At 38.1% G+C, this 26,500-nt stretch overlaps 2 protein-coding genes across 2 annotated transcripts in view; both read right to left on the bottom strand.

The window, feature by feature from the left end:
* The window catches only part of LOC129236996 (contactin-2), a 55,141-nt gene that overhangs the window by 22,313 nt on the left and 6,328 nt on the right, over positions 1–26,500 (bottom strand). The window lies entirely within an intron of this gene.
* LOC129236986 (chondroitin sulfate synthase 1) overlaps positions 18,655–26,500 on the bottom strand; it is a 107,298-nt gene continuing 99,452 nt past the window's right edge. Inside the window, exon 9 of the transcript XR_008581732.1 lies at positions 18,655–18,675. The gene's annotated coding sequence lies outside the window, so the exon portion shown is untranslated. The remainder of the gene's footprint in view (positions 18,676–26,500) is intronic.

Genomic DNA, 26,500 nt, shown 5'->3' on the forward strand with positions numbered 1-26,500 from the left:
GAGTTAAGCTGCGTGCCAATTTCAGAAAACGTGTTTTGAGAAAAACGCGTTTAAAGTTTGGAAATTTGGAGAAGTCGTTAGGTAGCAGTCACAAACGCTTGGTTAAAAGCTTAAAATATTTATGAAATAGACTTCGGTAACTTTTTGTTCTGTATTTTAAAAGGTTCAAAGAATTTTTTAAGCTTATAAAAAAAAATCAATTTTTTGAAATTTCTACAGTGGTGTTACCCCTTAAGCGGTTATCGTGCCACTAAAGAAGAAGAAGAATTTTCATTTCGACAATTCTTTTTACTATAAGTTTTATAAGCACTTTAAACTATTTATTTTTCCATTCTTTGTTTAATTCTATAATTAAAGATGCTTTGTGCATTATTTTTTTCTACTTTCTATATGAATTAAAATTTGTGTGTAAATTTGAAGGTAATCAAATACTTTTTGTCCTCCTACCAACTTTTTTGCGTCTATACAAAAATATTAATTTTCACTAGTTAAAAGTTTTCAATTTCATTAAAAAGTTTTAACAGCATTTGCCAGTAATGAGCAGAATCTGTTAAATATGTGGGAAGTATTTTGGTCGGCCGCTGTAGCCAAATGGGGTTGTGGGTGATTACCATTCGATGGCAAGAAACATAAAGTTATAGAAAATTTTTTTAACACGTTTAGAATTAAAAAAAAATGTCTTTAATTGGTTTCAGAAGCACCCTTATCTGGTTGTTATCAAGGTGCTACTTAAAGCTGGTCTGGATCGGCTTGTGTTAGAGTTCGTGTGGCTGCTGTTTGAGAAAAAAATTATCATCTCGAAGATGAGGTGAACGACTTCTACTAGGGGTCTTTTTCGCCCTACTGTAGTCTTTCTATAAATACGTTACTTTTCAGATTGTAGAATACGTTATGTGTCTAATGTCATAACTTAAGTGCACGATATTGTATTAACAGCCTCAGCGAAGCATCTCCAAGTTCTGAGCGAACTGTTGCAAAACGCTTTCTACATTGTGGATAGTTGCTTCAGGCAGCGTAGACTCAATACCATCGCCACCAACACGCAAATGGTGATATTCACAAACAAATATAATATAAAGTATGTATAATACCTGCTTTCAACGTGTGTGAGAATTACGTTTGCTACCGATGTGAAGTATGTACCTCGGGATTATTCTAGACCTTGGTTGTATACTGCGGCTGCGAGGCTCATCCTCTTCTAAGGAGTCACTGGTAGCCAACAGCGAACTACTACTGCCTTCCAGGACCATTAAGACTCTGGAAACTCTATTGGATTTGGTCTCTATGGAGAGCTATGGCGTATTCACAAAAATTCCAGGAACCATTACGGGAATACAGACGGAGCCAGAGTATACCGTTAGCCTGTTATACCTGTAAGCCCTTTATTTGTAGAATGAAGCTATCATAAAACTATACGTAATAGGACATGGCAGAAGCCCTTTTGAATCGCCTAATTAAATGTAACCACATTACATGTACAAGTTTTCAAGAATGTAGGCAAGCAAAAATGATTTTTCGCAAAGCTCCTATTCACTAAAACTGAAGCAAAGGAGAGAGCTAAAAACGAAATTTTGAATTATTTTTAGCATTATATTTGCTAGTACATCTCTTTCCACCATTTCGACGTCTACGATTGTCCACAACAAATACTGAAATTTAGCAATAAAAGCCATAACGAACAACTCGTCTCACCTTCACTCACCTCCCACTAAGTTTTTAGTATTAATTTCCATTTGGATATAAAATTTCGCCACATGCAAAGCGAACCCCTTGTTTTGTTTTTTATTTGTTGTGTCGTCGTGTTTTATTTTTACTTTTCACTTTTTCCAACCTATTTCTGTAGACTATAGTGAATTCATTGTCGAGTTTCGCCACTTCCGTCCACCGACTAGCCACTAGGCTCAAAGGCCATCGGTGCAACGCGTCACCAGTACTCAGCGACCATACGACAAACATTCACTTGTACAAATAATAATCCCATATAGTATTGCTTTTAGCAAAACTGGAGCAAAAGCAAAAACAAATGCCACACAATAAATGACCTTGAATTACGTAAATTGATCAATTGATTTTCCTCCTTTTTGTTGTTGCTTAATAAGTTTCTTAAATAAAAGTCATTGAAAGGAAGGAATTCGCTATCAGTGTTTATTTTGTATTTGCGACCATGGATTTGCCGGCTTTGCTCATTCGTACACGAATTTGTACCCTGCAGTAAAAATGCGATAGGGTAGTTCAGTACTACATGTCCGCTGATTGTTTATAAACTGGTGAAAAAGAGAGCAAAATGCGGCATATCAACACCATTTGCTATTGCTGAACTTGTATGTAGTACATTCCTATGTTAAGAAGCGCAGGCATTTTGATATTATTGCTGAACTAACCCCTGAGATCTCAATGCCATGGGACTAGATTGCTACGATGTTCAGTTTCAAAACTTCACTGGTTGATAAGAAGACTGGGGAAGGGTTATCTAAAACCTACAAAATAAACCAAGATATTTTGAGGTTGGGTTAAAAATGCCTTCGCACCATATATTGACCGTCCCTACTACGTGTGTGGTGATTCCTCTTCTCTTGGATTTTTCCCTCCACCCCGAGACAGCTTGATAGGCATAGATAACATGTTACACGGACGCATACCACATCGAGGAGAAAAGATTGGCGCTAGGCAAAAATACAAATATGTTTCAAGCGGAAGTCTATGCACTAGAAAGTGGTCACTTTAACCTTGAACGCAACTACAGGAGGAAAATAAAGTCATAAAATCGGGTTTCTTCATTAGATATGAAAACTAAAGTTGTTATTAGAGGAGCTCGCTGGAAAGGACGATACCAAAGAGAAAGAGAGAGTCCAAAGGTCTGCTCTCAAGGAATTAGTGGGGCGCTTATACTGAATGTGGTACCCGTTGACATCGCAGGAAAAACTACCGCTGCCCGCGCCGCCTGACTTCTTTCTTGATTGTATGCGAATACTTCGATATAAAGCTTATTTGGGTTCCCGGTTACAATAGGGAAATTGCTGGGCTGATAATCTGGCTAGACAGGGAACCCTGGGGAAGGTTTCATCGCAAAACGAGAGGATCGGGGTTCCCTTAAGAACGTGTGGCCTACTCCTGGAAAGATGGGCCTCGCATCAACTCAGCGAGTGCTGGGCTAGTGCGCAAGCATGCAAAGTCGCGAGATCCTTCTGACTACAGGTAGATCGGTGGCGCTAGAAAGCACTTTCAAGTCCTTTCTGCAGTAGGTGTCTGGAGGTCGGGGTGGAATCATCTCAGCGCCTTCCTCTCAGCTGCTCTGCTCTTGTCGGGCAAATATTTAGATATCTGGGCTCTCCCGTTTTTGCTACACCTGCGGATATTGGGGGCTTAAATATGGCACACCATATATATATTTAGAGCAGCCTGGTTGTGCCATATATTATTATAGATTAAGTAAATACACATATACATGTACAAATAATATTTATTTATTAATTATTAATAGCTGCTCCATTGATGCTGTAATGCACTGGCGGCTGGGGCCTTTGGCTTTTGATGCATTAAACAGGTTATTTGTGTGAAATTAAGTTGAACTACTGACCAGGAGTAATATTTATGAAAAATGCACATATTTATGTGTATTTCAAGTGGGAGTTTATATGAACCAATCTGAAAAAGTGTTGCATGTCACAAGAAAGAAAATATGCCGTAATGAAGCTTAAGTGACTTGAACTGGAAATAAAAAGATAGATTTAAGAGTTTTGTTGGGGCTCTATGCTTCAGTATGAAGCGGAAGGAATAAATATATAAAGCTTAATTTGCCTTTAGATCGTGGAGAGGTTTACGGAGCGATAAAGTGCATACATCCATACGTATGTGGCGATTAAAAAATTGGTTTCGCAACATGTTTCAGGGGGATCACTTGTAGCTCTACTATCAATAGATTTAAGGCGGAGCTGTGTGTAGTTTTCTTACATACAAGTATTATATTTTTGTAGCGGTCATTTCTAGGTTTCGCGCTAACGCCGTAAAGGCTTGTCTTGTTTGGCTTTCCAATTTCTCCCTATTTCATCACTATCGTCTGCGTAAAACATGAAGTAGTTGCTAACCCAAAACTTAGCTATAACTCCTCACTCTCGTTGCTCAAAGATATATGTATGTACATATGTCCATCATTAACTCTGCGGACTACTGAAAGACGCCAGAGTATTGGTAGCAAAAGTTATCGATTATTTATTTACTTTTAAAATTGCACGCAATGTTTGTGACGCCTCTAAATGGCAAAAAAAATGGAAAATGTAAATCTATAAAAAGAAGCGAGGACATACTCGATACTGCATCTACTTATATATTTCGCTCAATCGCTGCAAGAGTGTTATAATTCATAAAAAAAGAATTATATATTATATGTATATATCAAACAAGTATGCAGAAATCACTACCAGCTCTTCTTTTTTAACAGTATCTTATTCGAGGAAATGTGTATTACAAAAACGAGCATAGCAAGTAAATTTGAAGCGACACAATTTAAGTGCGTGAGAAAATTTAGCCTTGAATAAAAAAAACCTTAAATCTTTAATCACAAAAGGTGAAGGCGATATATATTATATTATTAATATGATAAATGTATAAAAGGGGTTTTGAAGCTTAGAAAATGTCGTTTTAAGGCTTTTTTCAAATATTAAAAAATAGACGATTCATAAGCCACCAGAAAATAAATTATTCAGCTCATAATGCAGGATCTTCACCATAAACTTTTAGATCATCAGCATAGAGAAGACAATTAGCAAAAGAAAAACATGAATAGGTGTCATTAATAAACAAAACAAATAACAAATGTCCTAAAATACTACCTTGAGGTACACCGGATGTGGCCATATCCTGTTTCGATCGAGGGAAACTTTAGCGAAGGCTTTAGAGATGTCCGTGTAGATCCACTTTGAAAGTCTGCGAGACAATCTTCAGAAAAAACTGACAATTTAGGTTACGTAGATTTTGCAACTACAAAACCATGCTGGCTAGGAATAATCACACGTTTTACCTTAAAATATAACTTGTCTTCAACAACACATTTCAAGAGTTTTGAGGCTACAGATAATTTAGAAATTGGCAATTCGCAATATCGTTCTTTTTGCCACTTTTGTAAATTAGGGTGACTGACTTCCAATCATCGATAAATATCCCTCCAGCCAAGGATTTGATAAAAACTAGTTTTCAAAGTTGCACCATAAAGCCACAATTTTTAATCAATATTACAGAAAGACCGTCGACATCAGCTTGAGAAAAGTTGTTAATCTTTAACAAGCCCTCAATGGCATCATCATCAACTTTTTAGTGAACAAGTCAACAAGGACAGACAGTCAATAATGTCCTTATAAAACACAGTTTTAGGAATAAGAGAAGCCTTTTTCATTATCCTCAAATTAATCAACGTATTCTTCATACAAAGATTTATTTAAATAAACATATTCTAGTGGTAGATAAAAAAATCTTAAAAGCTGTTTTCTTTAGTTGACTTGAACTGCTCTCTATACCAGTGCTGATTTATTTTTTTCCAAGTAAATTTCCTCAATTCGGAAGCTTTGTTCTGGCGTTAAAAGATTCATGTTGACTTGCCAAACAGAAAGGTCAACACAGTTTGCCATTATCAGCTGTCAAACTATAGTTAGATCGAGTCAATATCGATAGCGATAGAAACAAATTTTGTTCGGCTAACTTGATTGAATCGCTCCACTGTGCGCTGTGTATATGTGCCCATAATTATGAAAGCAGTCTAAGTCAAAATTAAAAAACAAAAAAAAAAAAAAATATTTTATCAGTTATTTTGAAATAAATTTATTTAATGTAATTTTTTCGGTATTGTCAAAAATGAACCATTAGATGATGGTTGTAATTTCAACATTCTATGAAATTCAGTCAGTGTTAATTATGAAAGTGGTCTAAGCCAAAAATTTTAAGAAATTTTATAAACATAACTTGAAAACGGCGCCTGGCCCTCTTTGACGCGTTTTTGATATCTGGTCATTCCTTTCTACCGAATGACTGTGATTTTGGGTTGATAGAAATGAAAATAAAAAATCAAATTACCCATACAACCGTGGGCATTATTAAGAATAGATAGAAATGTATAGAGGTGGAAAAACATTTTCGAATACATAAAACGAATGTCACCGCATTTTATTTCAACAAAATCACTAAAAGAGTCAAGAAGAAAAAGAGTAAAAAAATAACTCGGGCGAATCTGGCTCTTGGCTGCAAATACAGCGGATTAGATTCTTGAAAAATGAACCTTATAAAATGTTCTATAAAACTTCTTTAGATGATTTTAAATTCCACTTTTGGATCTTTCATCTAAAGAAGACCAAAAATATATGGAAATGTTAAGCTTCTTCCTTTATACACTGCCACTAGATCAGTAATGGAAGGAAAACATAAAGATATTACGTGCTTACTACCATACATCCCTCTATTTTTTTAGCAGCATTTAAAGAATCTTAAAAACTCGAAATGATAAAAAATGGTTCTCATAGTTCTTTATTGCTACGAAAGTCTGGAAGAAGCCTACGACCCGATATCAAAATCGTACTTGGCGCTTTTAATGCCAGAGTGGGCAAGGAAGATGTGTTTGTCTCAACCGTCGGAAAATTTACTCTTCCCGACGAAACTGACAACTGTATAAGGTTGATCCATTTCGCTGCGGCGCGGAACATGGTAGTAAGTAGCTCCAGATTCCAGCATCAAGACATCCACAAAGCAACCTGGCTATCTCCAGATCAATTGACGCGATCGCCGATTGACCACATTGTGATAGACGGACGGCACTGCTCCAGTGTTCTAGACGTGCGCACAGTCCGAGGAGCCATCATCGACTCCGATCATTACCTTGTCGCAGCCAGCTGCGATCATAAGAGATAGGCAGGAACTTCCCAGCTCAACTCTCACTCTAGCTCAATCAGAGCACTCACCAGCCCAACGACATAAATGAGCGGTGGACAATAACCGCCCGCGGCATGCGTACCGCTGCTGAAACGGTGGTTGGATTAAACCAACAGCAACGCAACACCTGGTACGACGCCGAGTGCCGCCACACCACGGCAGTAAAAGACGCAGCATACAAAACCACACTGCGGTAGGTTGCAACGCGTAGCCACGATGGAGCGATATCGCGAGCTGAGGAGGGAAGAGAGGCGTATTTTCAGGCGGGATGTGGAAAGACGTGAGCTCGAAGAGCTTGAGATGTTAGGCGACAGATTCCAGCATCAAGACATCCACAAGATGGCCCGAAAATTTTATCAAAATGTCAAGCGCCAGACCAAAGGTTTTAAGACCGGGGCCAGCTCCTGCAACGATCTGGTGACAGATGACCAAGCCACACTTAGGTTATGAAGGAATCACTTCTTTCAGTTGCTTAATAGTTGATGTAGCAGCGTAGATGGGGAAGTAGATACCGATACACCAGTCGTTGGCTATGGAATCATCGTGCCCCCACCCGACCTAGATAAGGTGCGAACATCCATTAGGCGACTCAAAAACAACAAAGCCGCTGGAGCAGACGGACTTCCCGCCGAGCTATACAAAGCTGGAGGTGTAGGTTGACAAACCGCATGCATCAGCTCCTTGTGCTGTGTCCAATACATAAGAAGGGTGATCCTGCAATCTGTGCAAATTACCGCGGGATAAGCCTGCTTAACATCGCATACAAGGTCCTGTGGAGCGTATTGTGTGAGAGAATGAATCCTATAGTCAACAAACTGATTGAACCCTATAAATACGGCTTCAGTACCACATCTTCGTCGATTTCAAAGCCGTATTTGATAGCACGGATAGATATCACCTCTATACCGGTATGTCTGAGTTTGGTATCCCCGCAAAAGTAATACGGCTGTGAAAGATGAAGTTGCGCGCTACCACAAGCGCCGTCAAAATTAGAAGTAACCTCCCGAGCCGTTCGATACCAAGCGAGGTTTCAGACAAGGCGATTCTCTATCTTGTGACTTTTTCAACCTCTTGGTGGAAAAATCTTTCTCGCTGCCGAGCTGAACCGCACTGGCACTATTTTTCTTAAGAGTACCATGCTACTAGGATATGCCGATGGCGATGTCACTCGGCATACTCCAGTTTAAACAGAGAGGCGAGAAAAGTGGGTCTTGCGGTGAATGAGGGTAAGACAAAGTACCTGCTGTTAACACACAGGGAGTATTCGAGTCTTGGACAATATGTTGTGAAGGACTTTGTCTCCCTTGAGACCAGTATTAATAACAGAAATGACGTTAGCCTGGAGATCAAACGGAGAATAGCTCTTGCCAACAGGTGTTACTTTGGGCTCAGTAGGCAACTGAGAAGTAGCAACCTCTCTCGAAATACTAAACTGCCACTCTACAAAACGCTCATCATTTCTGTCCTAATGTATGGCGCAGAAGAATGACGATGTCAACAGCGGATGAAAAAGTTTTGGGAGCCTTCGAGAGAAAAATTGTGCGAAAGATCTTTGGCCCCCTCCGCGTTAGTGAGGAGTACCGCGTACGGTGGGACAGCGAGTTGTAAGAGCTATATAGGGACAGGAACATAGTTAAGCGTGTAAAAATACAGCGGCTACGCTCCCCAAAAAGGAAGGCGTGGAGCAGGGAGTCCACACCTCCGTTGGAAAGACCAAGTGCTGCAGGACCTGTCTGCACTCGAGATTTACAACTGCCACCAACGAGCCCAGGACAGAAACAGCTGGCGCGCCCTTTTGGATTCGACCAAAACCGACACACGGTTGTAGCGCCACATAAGTAAGTAAGTCAGTTCTTTATTGCTTTAAGTCATTAAAGGGCATTCAGTTAATTTTGAAAATGGTCTAAGTCAATTCCAAATTCATACAAAATTTCATATTCATATATTAATAAATTTCGTTTAGTCAATACTAATAAAATTCTAAATAAAAGGGCGCTTAATGTTAAAATATTTTTAATTTATGCAAATGCAATTCACGAAATAATAATGGGCACATATAAGTGCAAGTATATTGTACATATGCATAAGTATAGTAAATATAATAATTGTATTGGCCGGGCTTCTCGTCCAATAAGTGGTTGACTTCTTGATGTTATCCAACAAATGAAGCGAGTTGCAGGACAGAAATTTGATAACCTGAACCGGCAAATTTATCAGCTTATCTCACTCCTTCTTTTGACATCGACGACAGTCGGACAAACTGAACTGAAATTGAATGGCAAACTGCTGTTCCACATAAAGCCATGCTGATTGGTGACAATGGATATATAGGAATGCGAGACTAACTATGGCACGAGTATAAAAGTGAATGAATGCAAATAACACATTTCATTATCTTACATGCCGGTAACAAACAAATACCAACAACACAAATGCAACGAAATTTTATAACAACATTATTCTGTGTACCACTCAGCATGGCACTGTTGCTAATTTGTATGACAAAAACGTAACATCCCACCGTAAGTGTTTGTATGTATACATATTCATACAAATGTATGTTCCTATGTGGGTCCAGTTGTGTGTAATTACAATGGTTCGTTATTGGACAGCTTTACAATTTGGATCACGCAAATTCTGTTACATTTGGTTAATATATATGCGTGTCTGACAACCTGTGCCCACAAGTGTAGATAAACATAGCTATGCATGTATGTATATAAGTATGTAGTATGTAATTCATTGGCGCTGGGTGTTAGCCCAGATCGGATGTACAAAAAACTTACATACATTTAATTAAAGAGTTTCAAAAAAGAAACCGGACTCACAGTCTAACTATTACTATTAACTATACTCGTAGCAACAATTACAACGTATCGACAATGAATCTCGCAGCAATTAATTTAGAGCGGAAATTGTAATGCGTTATATTCGTCAACGTAATTTAAGCGCACGAATGATGTGTTTTTTGGAAATGTTGGAGATAAATTAAAAATTAAATTAATTTCGAATTTTCGATATGACACTGGCAAAAAAATGTTTTTCTGAGCACAGCAATACTCTGCTTTGGTGGGTTAGAAAGAAAATGTAGATATGGCCTCTAAACACCGTCATTGTATAAATACACTACACTAAAATATTTAAACCCCCTTTTTAGGGCATTGATTTGAAGCAAATAACTTGTTTTAGTGCAGAAATGTTAACCCCGGTATATAGAGGACATGGCATCTGAAATATAGACCAAAATGTGCTCTCTTTCAGATAAGGCATGGAGGACTACAACTGAACTCAAGAAATGAAGACGCATGCAGTTATCGTTGCATTAGTTCGAGAGTTATTGTGCTAAGAGTGGCACGCCTTTTGTTATTTTCAAAATAATAGATCAAAAATAATTTCGTCCAAATGAGGACAGAAAACATCAAAAACTCCACAAAATCGTTTTGAATGATCGAAAAGTGAAGTGGCGTGAGTTAGCTGACATCGTAAAGATATCAAAAGACTGCCTTGGCTTTATATTGCATGAGCATTTGACTATGAGAAAGCTCTATTCAAAGTGTGTGCCGCGTTTGCGCACTTTCAAGACAACGCACCATGTCACAAGCCAATCGAAACATTGGCTTCTCTTTACTCCCACATCCACGGTATTCACCAGCTTTGGCTCCCAGCGACTACTGGCTGTTCGCAGACCTTACCGGCGAAGAAATTTCGCTAAAATGAAGAGGTTATCGCTGAAACTGAGGCCTATTTTGAGACAATAGGTAAATCATTCTATAAAAGAGGCATTGAAATGTTAGAGCGGCGCTGGAATTTGCGCTGTTCTTGATGGAGATATTAACTAATTTTGAACAAAATAAAAAACGTGTTTTCTTTATTAGGCCCAGGACTTTTCAGCCCATGTGTTAAAGTGAGAGATTTTTCCTTCAATATTTACTGAATTTGAAAACAAATATTTATACTGCACGATAACAATTGACTGGCACATTTGAATTTCTATAAAAAGTGTTTAGACTAAGTTTTTTTCTATAATTTGTGGTGTGTGCTTTAATGTTGCCAATGGAGGGACCTACAGTTTTATAAGCAGCCCAACTTATTTTTCTTTTTATTTGACACTACAACCGTCTGTAAGTTTTGGGCCAAGACCGGAAAACTTCGCCAGTTACTCGTACCAAGTGCGGGCAGGCACGTCTAAAGGGTTTTCCAATAACAGGTATTACAGGTGACTGAATTGCGCTATCGAGAGATGATTAACGATTTTTTATGGCCGGAATTGGATGGTATTGATCTGGACAACGTTTATTTTCAACAAGACGGCGCTACATGCCACACAAGCAACGAAACCATTGATCTTTTACGGGAAAAGTTTCCAGACCCTGTTATCTCTCGAAGAAGTGATCACAATTGGCCACCGAGATCTTGTGATTTAACACCTTGTGACTTTTTTCTTGGAGGCCACGTGAAAGAGAAGATCTACGCCAACAGCCAACAGCCCAGGGTCGATTCAAGACCTCAAAGATTTGGACTTCCTGAGGCTATCGAGAACATCGGGCAGCCACTTTGCAATTCGTTATGGAAAATTTCATGAAAAGGATATTGTTCTGTACGCGTGGTCGTGGTGTTCATTTGCTTGATGTTATTTTCCACTATTAACGGTATACCTCCTCTTCCTCTTTATAATAAAATAAACATCCGATAATTTATATTAATAAATAGCATTTTTCTTTGAATATCAAAATAAAACCTCTTATTAAAAAAACCCTATATGTATATCTGCCCATTCCATTGTATTCGTGGGCATCCGTACTTTCGTTCTTTACGCACAGGTGTCGAAACGAAGGATATTTTCATAGGAGCATCATCGCCCACATCTTCAACATATCCGAGCTGAGTCAAAGCCGTAGCCGAAGGGATTAGTCCACGACTACCAAAAACCATTTGCCGTTCGGAGTCGGCTTAAAATTGTAGGACCCTCCATTTGTAGAAAAACATGAAGACTGGTACCACAAATAGGAGGAGGAGCTCGGCCAAAGTTTATACAAATTTTATTCCAAGGTTGTAGAGTTCATTGCTACTCATGTCTACGCAAGCAGGGTCATAAAACTTGCGAAGATCTTTCAAGTGCTCCCAAAGCATTATCACCTTTATTGGACATTTTCCCGTTCCAATTTGCACAAAAAGCTCATCTAGTAGCACCGGCATAAAAATAGTCCCATCTCTTGTGTTACATTTTTTTGAGATTAGCCGGCACATGTCGACACTGATTCAAGCTGGACTAGTTCTACGCTAGTTTCCAAAGAATCACGTCTTCTCCATGGTTATGCCTCTAATATGTTTGCGTATTTACTTATCCATTCATACTTATTTTGCGCTTCGCTTCCATCATAATGTAGCCGCAGACACAACGCAAGCGTTAAACAAAGGTAATTTGCGGCTTTGTGATATTTAAAAGAGCGGAAAAATGAGCAATGAGCTCAGATTAAATGTGCTTAGGGATACGAGAAATGAGCTTGAATAGACAAATTATGTGCAATTACAACAAAAAGAGAACACTTTCACAATTTACTACATTAGCACGGAAGAAACAAAGTGGAATAATACTTGCAGTACTTTTGCGTATATGAAAAGCAAAGCTCTCTGCATGCATTCGTATGTAAATTATAAATGTTTTGCATCTCTGCTTGTTGCAGGAAGTATACGTGTGTATATGTATGTAGATATGCTCCACATTATATGCATATGCAAGTAATCAAGCAGGCAGCAATGCATGTGGCCCATTGGCGCTAAGTAGGAAGATGATACTTACGTACGCACTTAAGTGCACATAAGACCTTTATAAATTACAACACTTTATCAAATTATTATTATTATTTTCATTTTTCTATCAAAACCTTTTTACGTGGAATTCTGTGATAGCTAAGCAATTCAAGTAGTTTCAGTTAGTAAAATTAATTAAGTGAATACAACTCTTGATTAATCTTAAGACAAATCATGGAACAATAAGACCGCCGTGGCCGAATAAGTTCGTGTGGTACTTCCTTTTAGTAGAGCCCCTTTCGAAACCCAATGGAGGCATGAAACACCAAATGATAGGAAAAGGTTTTTTTTTAATAGTGGTTGCCCCTCGGCAGGTAATGGCAAACATCCGAGTGTATTTTTGCCATGAAAACGCTCTTCATAAAAAATATCTGCCCTTGGGAGTCGGCTTAAAACTGGGACCCACCACTTGTGGAACAATAACAAGGCGGTACTCATTTGTTTTTTTTTCGATTCCAAGGGAATTGTTCACAATGAGTTCGTGCCAACGGGCGTTTTGAACTGTTTGTTACATCGCCTTCGTTGAATTCACTCTGAATACCGCCAAGGGGGAAGTTGGCGCTTATTGCATGATAATGCACATCGATCTCATCGATCCACTCTTGTGACTCATTTTTTGACTAGAAATCACATATTAACCATCAACCACTCATCGTATTCGCCTGATATGGCTCCCTGTGGCTTCTACCTATTTGAAAAATTGCATTTGGCCATGAAAGGAAAACATTTTGCATCCGTAGATGCCATCCAAAAGGCTTGTACCAACATCCTGAAGGACAATCCGGTCAATGACCTGAAACACTCTTTCGAAAAGCTTTTAGATCATGCAAAACAGTTTATCGAGGCCAGAGGGGACTAATTTGAACAAATAAACTCGAAGTTATCAGAACAAAACTCCTGTTGTTTCTATTTTAGTTCAGTTTTGTTTAGGACTTCACCTTGTATTCTTCCAGGAAAGAGAATCTGGAAGGGCTGCAAAATACAATTCCACAATTGTTACCACCTTATCATTTATTGAAAAATTAGGACTGATAAGAGATTGATGTCGCTAGGGGCCATTTCTTGGGAATGCGGTGGATGCTTCGCACTTTAATTCATGTATTTTAGCCATTGTCAAAATGCTCCTGTGACACGATGCAGTGCTCTGATGAAAAATAATTTTTTTTTTGCAAATTGCGTATTTTTTTAAGAATTTTTTGCTTCAGCTGGTCTAAAAGGTTACAATTATATTCAGAATTTATTGTTTTACTAGTTTGCAAGTAATCCACAAATCCTTTCGCACCTGATGCTAACACCTTCTTGGCCGATTTGTGGACATAAACTCGTTTCGGAGCGGAGAGCCATTTTCACACCACTCGTTAACCTCTTGTGAGACCTGGGATTGCTTAAAGCTCTTTCTGCAGAAGCTGTCTGGAGGACGAAGTGGAATCATCTCAGCACCTTCTTCTTCATTGCCCTGCTCTCGTCGGGCAAAGATTTTGACATTGGGCTCTCACTTTTTTGCTACACTAGCGGATATTGGGGCTTTAAATATGACACACCTGGTGAATTCATCAGCTTGAAGCGATTAATACGAAAGTAATTAGCCACTGTTAGCCGTCATCCTATAATCCAAAACCCTTTCTGCCTTTTTCCTCCTGTCTGATTCTTTCTCTTTCTGCTTTCTGTCTTTGAGGAAACTGGACTTACACCATTTTCAAAGTAATTATATTTTTAACATCTTTAAATACGAAAATTTGTAATGATAAAAACAATGAAATAATGAATTGGAAACAATTTATAAATAAAAAGTTCATAGTAAATTGTATTAATTTTTTGCATTAACTATTTTTTGTGAAAATGGACTTACACTACTTTCAAAGAAAACGGCTCATACTCGTATATGCCGCAAACAGTAACTCAACTATGAAGAGTAGATACTATGATACTATGCGAGAATTTATTCATTGCCAATTGTAATTCTAATGAGATTTTTAATTGCCGCTTTATAGCTCATTTACAATTTAACATTGGCTAACAGATTAATTCCCATTTTTAATGCAAATCTGATGGTGTTTGATTTAGAAGAAACATACACTCGGGATTAAATCAAATGAATGCAAATATACGTCTCCCAAACGGTATGCACTTGACCATGCACTTGGCGCGCAAGGCTGCCTAGAAAACAATAGCCCAGAAAAGACAATTGAAACAATAATAATGACTTCAACCTCTACAGCAACAATAATAACGCCATCACAAAATTCAACTTTTTGCCATAGCCCAAATTCGTAGCATTTGTATGCGCATCTCAATCCAAAGTATGCAAATCTTTGTGAAGAATGTGAGGAGCACAGCGATGAGACGCACGTAAGGTCTAAAACGTGTGCGGGACGTGTGCAGTATGTGCGCGCATTAAAAATTCCATTCAATCTTTCTCTTCTCACTTTTGTCAGCTGACAAAGTGAATACGTCTGCAGAAATTGTGTCTACATACGAGTCCTCCGTCGTCCTTTTGGTTTATTCTGGCGTTGACAATTTGTTGCATTTTTCATGCTTCTGCCCATAATTGTACAATAGGTGGAGGTGGAAGTGTGGCAGCCGTATGTCATTTCCTATTTATTTCCTAATACACATACACACTTATTGCTGTACAGCTGGGTTTACACCACATTAATATATGTGAGTATGCGCATGTGTATTTAGCTGATTAGCATATTTACTTTCATATATGGATGTGGTACCCATGAGCAAATACGAATGTGTTCCTAAGCATAAATGTATTTACACATAAGACAGAGAACCTCAGATTTAGCGAAACAAATTAATGTCTCAGCACTAGTACCAGGCGAGTTCCTGTTGCATATCCTTCTGAGTCGGATATACAGTGATGTGCAGAATAATAGAAACAAGGAATAATTTCAAGTATTTCTGAAAGATGTTTTTATTCCGAATTTGGCTAACGTTATTACCTACTGTATGGAAAGCATAAAATATTTCAATATATTAAGTCATATTAGGCTTAGGAACTCTTACAAAAATTTAATTTTATTAATTACTAGTGTTCTTTTTTAGTGGTCTTTTTTTATCATCTTCTTCATTCCTTGATCGAAGCATAGGGCCAAAGTAAAATTTTTCCATTCTGTACGGTTCTTGATTTCAGCTTTCACCTCCTGCCAAGTTCGGGGTTTATCCACGATTATAAATTCCTCCTCTATGCAGAGTCGCCAAGCACATCTAGGTCTATCTCTCTTGCGGTGTCCAGTCCATTGCTTGTCTGCTGCCTTCAGTGCCGTCTTCCCAGCTCTATCCTAACTTTAATAAGGGAACTGGCTCTGAATGAGATACTATGATGAGCAGAGAGCACAAAAGACCATGAGGTCGCTGTGCAAATGTCGACGTCTATCTATCCTCGCAATCTATCTTCCACAAGGTATAGCCAGTCTATTCCCATTTGCGTTCTTAGATTTCATTTACAATAGCTTTTTGATGCACCGCCTATCCAATTCAATTTTGGATATCCACTTGTCTGGCCACCAAGTATGTAGAATGCGCCTTAGGCAGCGACTCGCAAATACTTGAAGCTTTTGTTCAATTTCCCCTGAGAGACACCATGTTTCATAGGCATAGAGCAAAACTGCCTTTACATTTTTCTCTATCCTCTCTCTATCTCCATATTTTTCTCCATTCCTATCCTGCTCTTTATCTTATTATTTTTATTATTTTTCCGCTTTATTTTTATTCTTATATTCAACTTTATTAGGCCTGTTCGTTTTACCAAGCGTTAACAAATAGCGAATAGATAAAGCAACTGGTATGAACATATCTTGGCAGCGCTGGAATAGAGCTGCCTAAAATTACATTTGTTTGTAAGATAGCGAATTATACCAGTTTAATGAGGTATAACCATACTCGCTAGCAGCGAGGCTTATTCGATAACCTTGTTGTTGCTGTCATATGCAAATTTTTCGTCAAGTGAGAAGAGCCCAGAGATTGCGAGCAGAGCTGACAGAAAAAGAGTTTGCTTTGGTAGCTTGTGTTGGCATTGAATGAGCCTTTAACAATATTAATACAAGATCCATAACGGGTGCTCTACAAGATTTTGGAGTCGAATCTAATGTTGCTACTCTGATCGAGACTATACTTGTCAGATTAAAGGTAACTGCCAGATTAGGCAACACAATAATAAGCAGACAGGTATGCAGAAGTACTTCTCAGGGAGGAGCCCTCTCTCTTCTCCTCTGGATTTCTGCAGTGAACTCCTTGCTACTGATCCCAGAGAGAGGGGGTTGCAATGTCCCAGCTAACGCTGACGACTTGGCGCTCATGGATATTCTGCGCTCTAACATGACCACGCTATAACTAACTGGACAGAAGGTAGTAGTGTCGGAATGAACCCTGATATAACTGAAGTAAACATAGCCTGTCCACAGTCTTCCCGCTAATTCTCAAGGGTGTGGAAATTCCTTTGAATGAGAATGTTAAATACCTCGGACTGATATTAGACAGGAAACTTACATTGAAACCTAATATTGAGAATAGGGTTCAAAAGGCCAACATTGCATTGCACACATGGAAACAAACGGTCGGAATCAAATGGGGATTAACATCTCGTATTGCACACTGACTTTACACTTCGTTAGTTCGGCCTATTCTATTATATGGAATACTTGTGCGGTGTCCATCAACTCAAAATGCAAGTTGTACGAAACTGCTGACCAAGCACCTCAAATAAAGCGCTCGAGATGCTAGTAAACTAACTTGCTGGAAATCTGGTAGGAAAACACGTGGCCGTCGCTTCAGCGCTATGGCGGACTCGGCGGTTCGGCCACGCTCCTATACTATATACTATGAGTAGTTACAATCAATAAATCGACTACTCTTTCCTTAAACTCTCCTTCGACCTGCTCTTCAAGACTAACATCCTGTCAAGAAGAGAGTGGCAAACTCAAGGGCCATGGAGAAAATTAAGTAGGCTATGGACTTTTTTCGGTGAAACACAAAAATTAATATAATAAAAAGTTTTCTAATAGCGGTCGCCCCTCGGCAGGCAATGACAAACCTCCGAGTGTATTTCTGCCATGAAAAAAAGATCTGTAGGTCTCTCCATTTGCGGAACAAAATCAAGACGCACTCACGCCACAAATAGGAAGAGGAGCTCGGCCAAACACCCAAAACGGGTGTACGCGCCAATTATATATATATTGTCTTTTTCAAAATAATTAGGATTAGAACTATCTGTCCGACTTCCGGACTACTGTATCCCTACCAGGCAGAAGTCTTAGCCTTAAAGGAGGTAATTGTGTACCTTAGCAAGCACACCGCAACAAAAATTACGATAAATAACTTCTCGGACCAGGCGACCTTCAATTCTATGGAGGCAGTTATACTAAGATCAAAAGTTGCTGAGGAATGCCTGACAGCTCTAAATGATATTAGCACTGTCTTCCACGTCAGCCTTATATGGGAGCTAGCCAAAAAGCGAACTAATCTGTCACTGCTTGAAAACAGAGGCAATATTGGAATTCTTATGGCAACTTGCAAATTAAGGATAAAAAATAATATTATCCAGGAGGAGGTCATGAAGAGAAGAAAATACTTGTGTTATACAACCAGGTTAATTTGGGCACAAATAGTTAAGAAAAGATCAGGAGAATTGCTCAATCTCTCAAGAGAGAACATCTCGTCGTGGCTGTTAGGTAGGCACTATTGTAGACTAGGAATACTTTCTCATAAATACTGCAGAAGTTGTAGAGACGAGAAAGAGGAAGAAACAATAAAACACTTCTTCCGCAATTGTCCAGCCTTAGCTAAAAATAGAAAACGGTTGTTAGAAAAATACCATTTTGACTCTCTTACGGAACTATCTTGTGTTAGTATAACACCTATCCTACACTTCACAAGAGAATCTGAATGGTTCCATGATAAATAAGCAGTAAGCTTCCCGTGTTACACAGTGGTACCACAACGAACCTACCTGATGTAAGTGAGTTGGCTGCTCTAGCCAACTGCCACAAAAAGATGCAGCGATCTGCTCGCAAATAAAATGATAAACCATGCGCCAGAAAAGCCAAGAATATATATGTAAGAACAAATCATGAATTCTCCACCCAGACATTGCACCGGCTTATAGTGCATAATTTTTGAAGAGGTTTCTAGCCTAGTGAAGCATCTCAGTGTTAGACAATCCGCTATATTTGCCACCGGATTTTTTGCTGAGCAACTTGTATATATTTCCAGCACTGTTCGAAGATTCATATGGAGCGGAAGGTGCTAATAAGTAAATAAAAATGCAATCAAAATAAAGTATTTTACTGCTTCAGTATCCTTATTTAATAACCCCACCTGGGACATGTGAAAAGGTCGAGTGCGGAAAATATTATATAAGATAGGACAAGCGTAAGTGAAAAAGTACGAAGGAGGCTAATGACGGAATATAGCAACTACCGAAATACCAGCTACTACAGATTTTAGATGATGGACACATGTGTGTGTGTCCCGTTGTAAATAGTTGTTAGCGCATTTGATCGTTTATAAATGACGCAAAGTAAATCGGACCCCAAAAAAAGTTCTCAGAAATATGTATTTCTTGTAAAATTCGTTTTCCTACAGCCAGAGTGCCCGGCAGTGCCATTATTGTACATACACATGTTTGGGGTTAATTTGTTTCAACTACTTTTCTTGTCGCTTATGTGCTTATTTTGCTTTCACTGCTGCTAATATTGTGGTATGCTTCTCACAAGTGGCATGTTTGTATGTACTTATGTATGCGTGCATATACTCATCTGTTGGATGACACTCGAGTTAACCATTGAAACGTTTTTCTTGTAAGATTAACGTGCATTAAGATCATTACACGCTGACTCAAAAAAAATTATTAACTATGACACCAGTGCAGTGTTGTTGTTAAATGTTTATGTATTACATTTGATTGTCAAATTTTCTAAGCAGAACATAATGGTTCTCCGGGTTAGACCGGAGAAGATGAACTGCTACAAACTATGAAGATGTCTCGTGCTTAGAAAACTAGCATATTTTCCGAATATACTTTAATTAACAGTAAAATCTTATAACTTACCAAAAGATTTAAGTTAAAAAAAATATTTTCGTGCTGAATCTTATTTTTCTATCAGAAATTAAAGGTTGATCTTGGGTATTTAAAATAAATTAGAATTCCAAATAGATAAGATGATACGTTTTCCCTCAGCCTCCACTGCGTATACGTAACCCAATGCTTTTTGCAATTGCAGCTTTTGATGTTTCATGAAGAATACTGATTATCATTCACTAAGAGCGCCCTAAGGCTACGGTCATATAATAGGTTGCGAGCGTCAAATAAAGGCAATGAGTAGGTCCAGGGGTGAACATAGAAGCCGTGATTATCAGCTCACAGAAATTGACTAACCAATTGACCAAACAGAGTCTGTCTCTCCTTAATAGTATTCTCTCTTTTCATATCTTGAATATAATGTCTTTATACCATTAAAAAATATTTATCTTGGTGTTCTACGGACGCCTGCATTCCCCTGTTGTCTGTAAATTCTTGTCTCCTAAGTACTTTTGCAAATTTAAAAATAGAAAAGCTACTGGAAGTCATGCCCCAACTGTAGTATGGATGGCATATTTTTGCTGCAGCACTCCGCGTGCCAACTTTCCACGGTCCCTGATGCACCACTGCCTCACGTGCCACATTTATAGTGTTTTCTCTGCTTGAAAAAAATATCACCTTATTATATGTCAACGTTACGAAAATAGGTATATCCGTGCGCTCTGAGAAAATGTTTTGTATTTCCTATGAGAATATAACAAGAAAAGTTCAACACTGGCACAAATTATATAGTTATACCTTTTATTGGGTATTTGGCCGAGCTCCTCCTCCAATTTATGATGGTATTCCATAAATGGGGGGACCTACAGTCGACTCCAATGGCAGATGGTATTTTTCTTTTTTTTTTATGAAATACACTTGGAGGTTTACTGTTGCCTGTCGAAAGGCAGCCGCTGCTAAAAACGTTTTCTATCATGTGGTGTTTCGTGCCCATAGATTCGAGCCCGGGCGCTTCCGAATGGTTTTCACGCACCAACCTATTCGGCTACGGCGGCCGCCCGAAATAGAACGTTTTACTTACATTTTTTGCAACAATTAAAATTCTCGTAAAACTATTGGGATGAAATCAATTAATTAAGTGTCTTCGTTATCTCAGAATATGGTAGCCATAATCTTCAGCACCTTCTTCTCCATTTTCAATTTATTTGATGTCCTTTCTCAGATTTTTTGTCAACCGTATCGACTCATGCTTGGAATTAGAATCATACTAACGAATCCAGATTTCATCAACATAGTTTCAAAAATTTGTACAATTCCCCGATTATCGCAACTTATCGAGTTCTCCCAACACTCACTAATTATTTTTATGTGTAAATATTCATGTAAAGCCTGTCCAATGTACTATTTTGCCATTCTGTTAATCTTCTGCTATTTGCCACAATTTAATTATTCGACCGGCCAGTTTTCGACTTCCGAATAAGTTCTCGACTTTCTAAACATTTTCTTTGGTTCTGGGTGATTTATTTTTTATTATGAAATAAAGGAGTCAAATGTACTAGTAAAAACTGTAAAAAATATATATATATCTGATAACCAAATAGCCGTTTAAAGCGTTATTCAAAACCAAAATTCAAATTTAAAATTATTTCTTTAATTTTCGTTAATTTTGGTTTTAATTCAAGAATGAACTAAATGTTCGTTTTGTTTTTCTGCAAATACTCAAGATTTCATGGCAACGTACAACTTCAACCCTTTCGTTTACTTATGCTTCAAGTGTCCGAGAAAGGCAAGTCAGTAACAGCAAATAGCAACAACTGTATACTCGTATGCCCTTGACATTACAACGATTCATATGCACGCATTTCTATTTGCATGCAAATACTTAAGACACACAAGTAAACACCACTAACACAATATACATATTTACATGTATGCACAGGCGCTTACCCACTCATATACGTATGCATGCACTTGTGCAGTTGTATGCTTGTGTTGATTTGTGCATGCATACATTCAGACATCCATATATACATTTGTATTTGTGTAAGTCCTTTGCTGCCCTATCAATAAAATGAGCATTGCGAACGACAGCTAAACAAATATATATACATATGTGTGTGTGTATGCATTAGAAGGCCGTATTGTACATTGTCCGCATTCAGTGCGCGAACTTAAAGTGTTAGCCCGATCATTGTGTGCGCCTGTGTATGGCCAATACTCGTACTTGGACGAAAGTTAATAAAAGAACAAAACACATAAGCAGGAAAGATCAACACTTATGCACATACTCGTAGTCGTGCAAACATACAAACAGAAGTGCAAATATTTAGGGATGGAAAAACATGTAAAGGTCATAAGCAAAATGTGCAAAGTGTATGATGGTTGCGGAAGTTGGCAGAAAAAGGAAGTGAACAAAATTTGTTGCATGACATTGGCACTGAGGAGATGTAAGATGTGCACTAAAATGCTTGGGCGTTTGGTTGTGTCCCTAAAGGTGTGATCAAACATGGCAAAGAAAGTGAATTGTGAAATTATTTGCTGTCTACACCCGAAAAGTAGTTTGATATGCATCGGTTTTTCGCCAATCAAACTCGAAATGAAAATTGCATAATCAGACTGCAATTATCAGAAAGCCTACAGATTTGAAAAGTTACTTTCAATTTCCTAGCTTTATGCTGGGTGTTCATTACGTCTTTTTTTATTATTACTATTATTATTATTATTATTTGTTTTTTTTTTTTTGAGAGAACATATTATAATTTTCCACGGAATACGAAGAAATTGTCGGAGCTAGTTGGAAACACCTAGTGAAGTCCAGACCTTCCCCACCTGATCGTTTCAACGCAGAAGAGGACTATCACTTCCTCTTCTACCACCAGCTGGTACCGCATCGAATACTTCCAGAGCCGGACCGCTTGTATCGATTCGGATAAAGTGACATTCTTTAGTTGGGTCTGGATCCGCTGGATCTTTATTCGCTGCACTGTTTATGTCGTCGTAAAGTTCATACAGCTTGACGTTCCATCGCCTACGATACTCGTTGTCACCAACATGCAACGGTCCAAAAATCTTCCTCAGAATCTTTCCCTCAAACACTCCAAGTAACACCTCATCGGATGTTGTCATCGTCCAAGCTTCTGCGCCATACGTTAGGACGGGCATGATGAGAACCTTGTAGAGTGTTAGTTTTGTTACCGGTGTTAATACTGGTTCCAAGATACACGAAGTCGCTTACAGTCTCGAAGTCATAACTGCCAACATTGACGTGGGTGCCGATACACCTCTAAAGGGGTATATGCCCTCTCTGCTTTATATTATTTTCACATCCATTTTTGATAATCCATTTTTGTCTTCTTTTCAATTCTTTTGTGATCAGTCAACGCGAACGGCGTTCAAGAGTAAATGATTTCTTTTTTGATGTCACCTGCAAGTGTTTTGAAATGTAGGCGTTGGCCTAATGCCTAGCAAATGCAAGTGTTAATTACATGTATCGAAAGCAAGACGAGTAGATTGAGCTGTGACTACTGGTATAAACCATGGTGAAAAGATTTTTTTATTCGGGTATAGCGAATTTGACAGAATCAGCTGATGGGCTGACCTGACTCGGGATATGTTTAACAAAATTTAGCTTGTGTTAGTGATACACAAAAAAAAAACCAACCAATGACACCTCATTGCTATCTGAATAACGACTGATTGGACGAGTGTGTAAATACATGTGAAATGATCATAAAGAATTCGACTAGCAATAAGATTGTGTTAGTGATATACGAACAACAAATCAATCCAACCTTCACTCATGTTGCTTGGTTGCTATCTGAACAAAGACTAATTGAACGAGTGAAATGATCGTGAAGAATTCGGGTGAATAGCCAAAGTTCCCCTCACAATTTCCTTTTTCATCACATCTAAATAGCAAATCTGGTAATGTATCATCCTTGGATATAAACCATCTGGTTGACGATTTTTCAGTCCATGGCCGGTCCCTGGTATGGGCAGGGTGTTACATAATTTCTAATGAGTTGGTATCAAATCATATTCTTTCAAAGCATGGAGTTTTAGGTAGTGGGGTTTATAGGGTAAAATATTAAAATACAGGGTGGTCCATATAGAGTATTTTTTTAAACACATAAAAATCATCAGCAAATCGATGTCATATCTCCGTGGTACGCTCTACGCTTGAACTACGTTGTCAAATATTGCGCACTTATTTCAAAGAAACTGTTGTGTAACACAAATACTGCGTTTATTGAAAAGAAAGCAAAATCATCTTTTCTGATGAAGCGCAAAGTCATAGTCGAGAAGCCAATGCATCCTCAGAGAGTGACAGTTTAGTATGGATTTTGCAGCAGTGGCGCCATTGGCTCTTTTTTTTTCCTTTTTTTTGTGGAAATACTGCATTTCGGTCAACAGTGGGCGCTACAGAGGTATCATACACGATTTTTTAGGGTCGGACATTGAACACAACGACTTGAACGATCTTTGATACCAGTAGCTTGGGCCTCATTCCACATAGCCTATGCCTCTTTTCGATTATTTGGTAATCGTGTTGTTAACCGTCTCAGCGATGTCAATGGACCACCTTTGAGTTACGTTTTGACGCCGTTAGAGTTTTTATGGTCTTTGAACACTTAGTTAACAGAGTGCGCTACTGCGAAGCCAGCCGGGACAGCCACAAGAATGGCATCGTTTTGAAACGCAATGCTTCCACTTTCGAATGAAACCGAATACCGAAACAATTGATTTTTGTTAATTTTTGCAATTTTAAAAAGAATATACTTATTAATGAAATTGTGGATGTATAAAATGTGCTATTTTATATATACGTTTTTTTATGTAAAGAAACTTTCGTAAAGTGCATTAGATGTTTAGACTTGCTGAAAGCAAGCATGACAAGGTAAATGTCTGAAAGCGCCTTTAGTGTACTTATTCGCGTGAGTAAATCTTTTGTAGCTATTAAAGATTTGTGCAAGTGCAGATAAATCACTACCTAAACAATGAAATATTCAAATTTAGAGAAATTGTCAGTAATGCAGTAAATATGAACTATTTAGCTAACTGTAATAAATACATTCGAGCGAGTGGCCACAACTGAAGTGGAAGGTTAACAGCATCTTAAAGTGTGTGGATGTCAAATTAAATAGAAACACTCAACAATAAACGACTACATATATGTACATAAATATCTATGTACTTTTGATAAAACAACTTAAGTAGACTTAGCACTTTTATTCTGTGAAGCACTAAATCAGTTCATCATTCATAGCCGTAGCTTGAGTAGCCATCTTAATAAAAGTAGAATATACTTATAATACTAAATTGGTCTATAGTAGATCAGAATTTATTGATTATAAAGCAAAACCTGTTGAAGTCCCATAAGTTGTTTTACCAAAGAAACACAGATATGCACATAACATCCTTCTTTAGTTATTTGGTTGAACTCCACCTGCAATTTATGGCTAACGTCTTGAAATTGTCGTACAGTTTTATACCCTACATAACAGAAATGCACTCAGAGGTTTGTCAATGCCTACTGAGGGGCTATTAGGTTATTAGGCTATTGGTTGCCTCTTACCCACCCATTCGGCCACGACGGCCGAAAATATAATTGTACACCTCTTCTATTCGCCATTTCTCTGCATTTGCATATGAAAGCGACAGCATAGTCATCGAGAAAGCCTCGAAGCTAACGAGCATAGTTATACCTCATTAAACTGGTATAATTCGCTATCTTACAAACAAATGTAATTTTAGGCAGCTCTATCCCAGCGCTGCCAAGATATGTTTATTTATACCAGTTGCTTCATTTATTCGCCACGCTTGGCGAAAAGAAGAGACCTCGTAAATATATATTAAGTCCGAGAAAAACTGCAATCTTTTGCGATTTTCAGGACTTGTTTCTCCTCCGAACAGCTTTTCCTTGAAGTGGACTTATTTGCCAGCTCACGATCAGCATATACAAGGCGGCGCAAAATTAATCATCCAATTTTGGTTTTAAGTAACTTTCTTACCAAATAAAAAAAAATTAATCGAAGTGATGGAAATCTTTATTTTAACCTTTATGCGCTCCATTGCTTGTATGTTTCTATACTGCACTTTTGTTTTTGAATAAATTCTTTACTAAATGAAAAAAAATAATTTTGAGTGAAATCTTTATTTCATTTTTATTTTCATCATTACTGGTCTGTTTGTATACTGCAGCTGTTTAGTTCACACGTGTCAAATATGATTTGCGTATGACGCCATTTCCAAAAATTATACAACTTTCTTTAGGGTGATTAATTTTGCGCCACCTTGTATACGGTACTGAGTTACTCTGCTTTTTGTTGAGTCCGAAATTACTATCAGTATCAAAGTAGCATGCCGATTTAAAATTAAACCAGTCAGTGGCCTAACTTTTATGGAATATTTTGACAAAAAAATGGATTTATTGTGCTTTCCGGAAGCAAAACTCTTCGTTTGATATGGTTACTTCGTCCAGAATACAGAAGTATGAATTAAATAAGAGATTCGTTTGACTAATAAAAGATTTCAGCACATCTAAGCGGCAACTTCGGGGTCGCAAAATATTTCATTCAATCTATCTGAACTGATACATTTTGCCTTTTCATTTTTGCAGTCTATTTACCAAACATTCGCTCCCATTTTCATATAATAGTCTATTTCTACAAAGAACTTGGGCAGTTAAGAGGTATGTATATTAAGTTCCAGAATTATCAAGTACTTGCACAAAAGGAGAATCTATTAAAG

Source organism: Anastrepha obliqua, chromosome 2 (genome assembly GCF_027943255.1).
Source record: "Anastrepha obliqua isolate idAnaObli1 chromosome 2, idAnaObli1_1.0, whole genome shotgun sequence".
Classification (NCBI taxonomy): Eukaryota; Metazoa; Arthropoda; class Insecta; order Diptera; family Tephritidae; genus Anastrepha; species Anastrepha obliqua.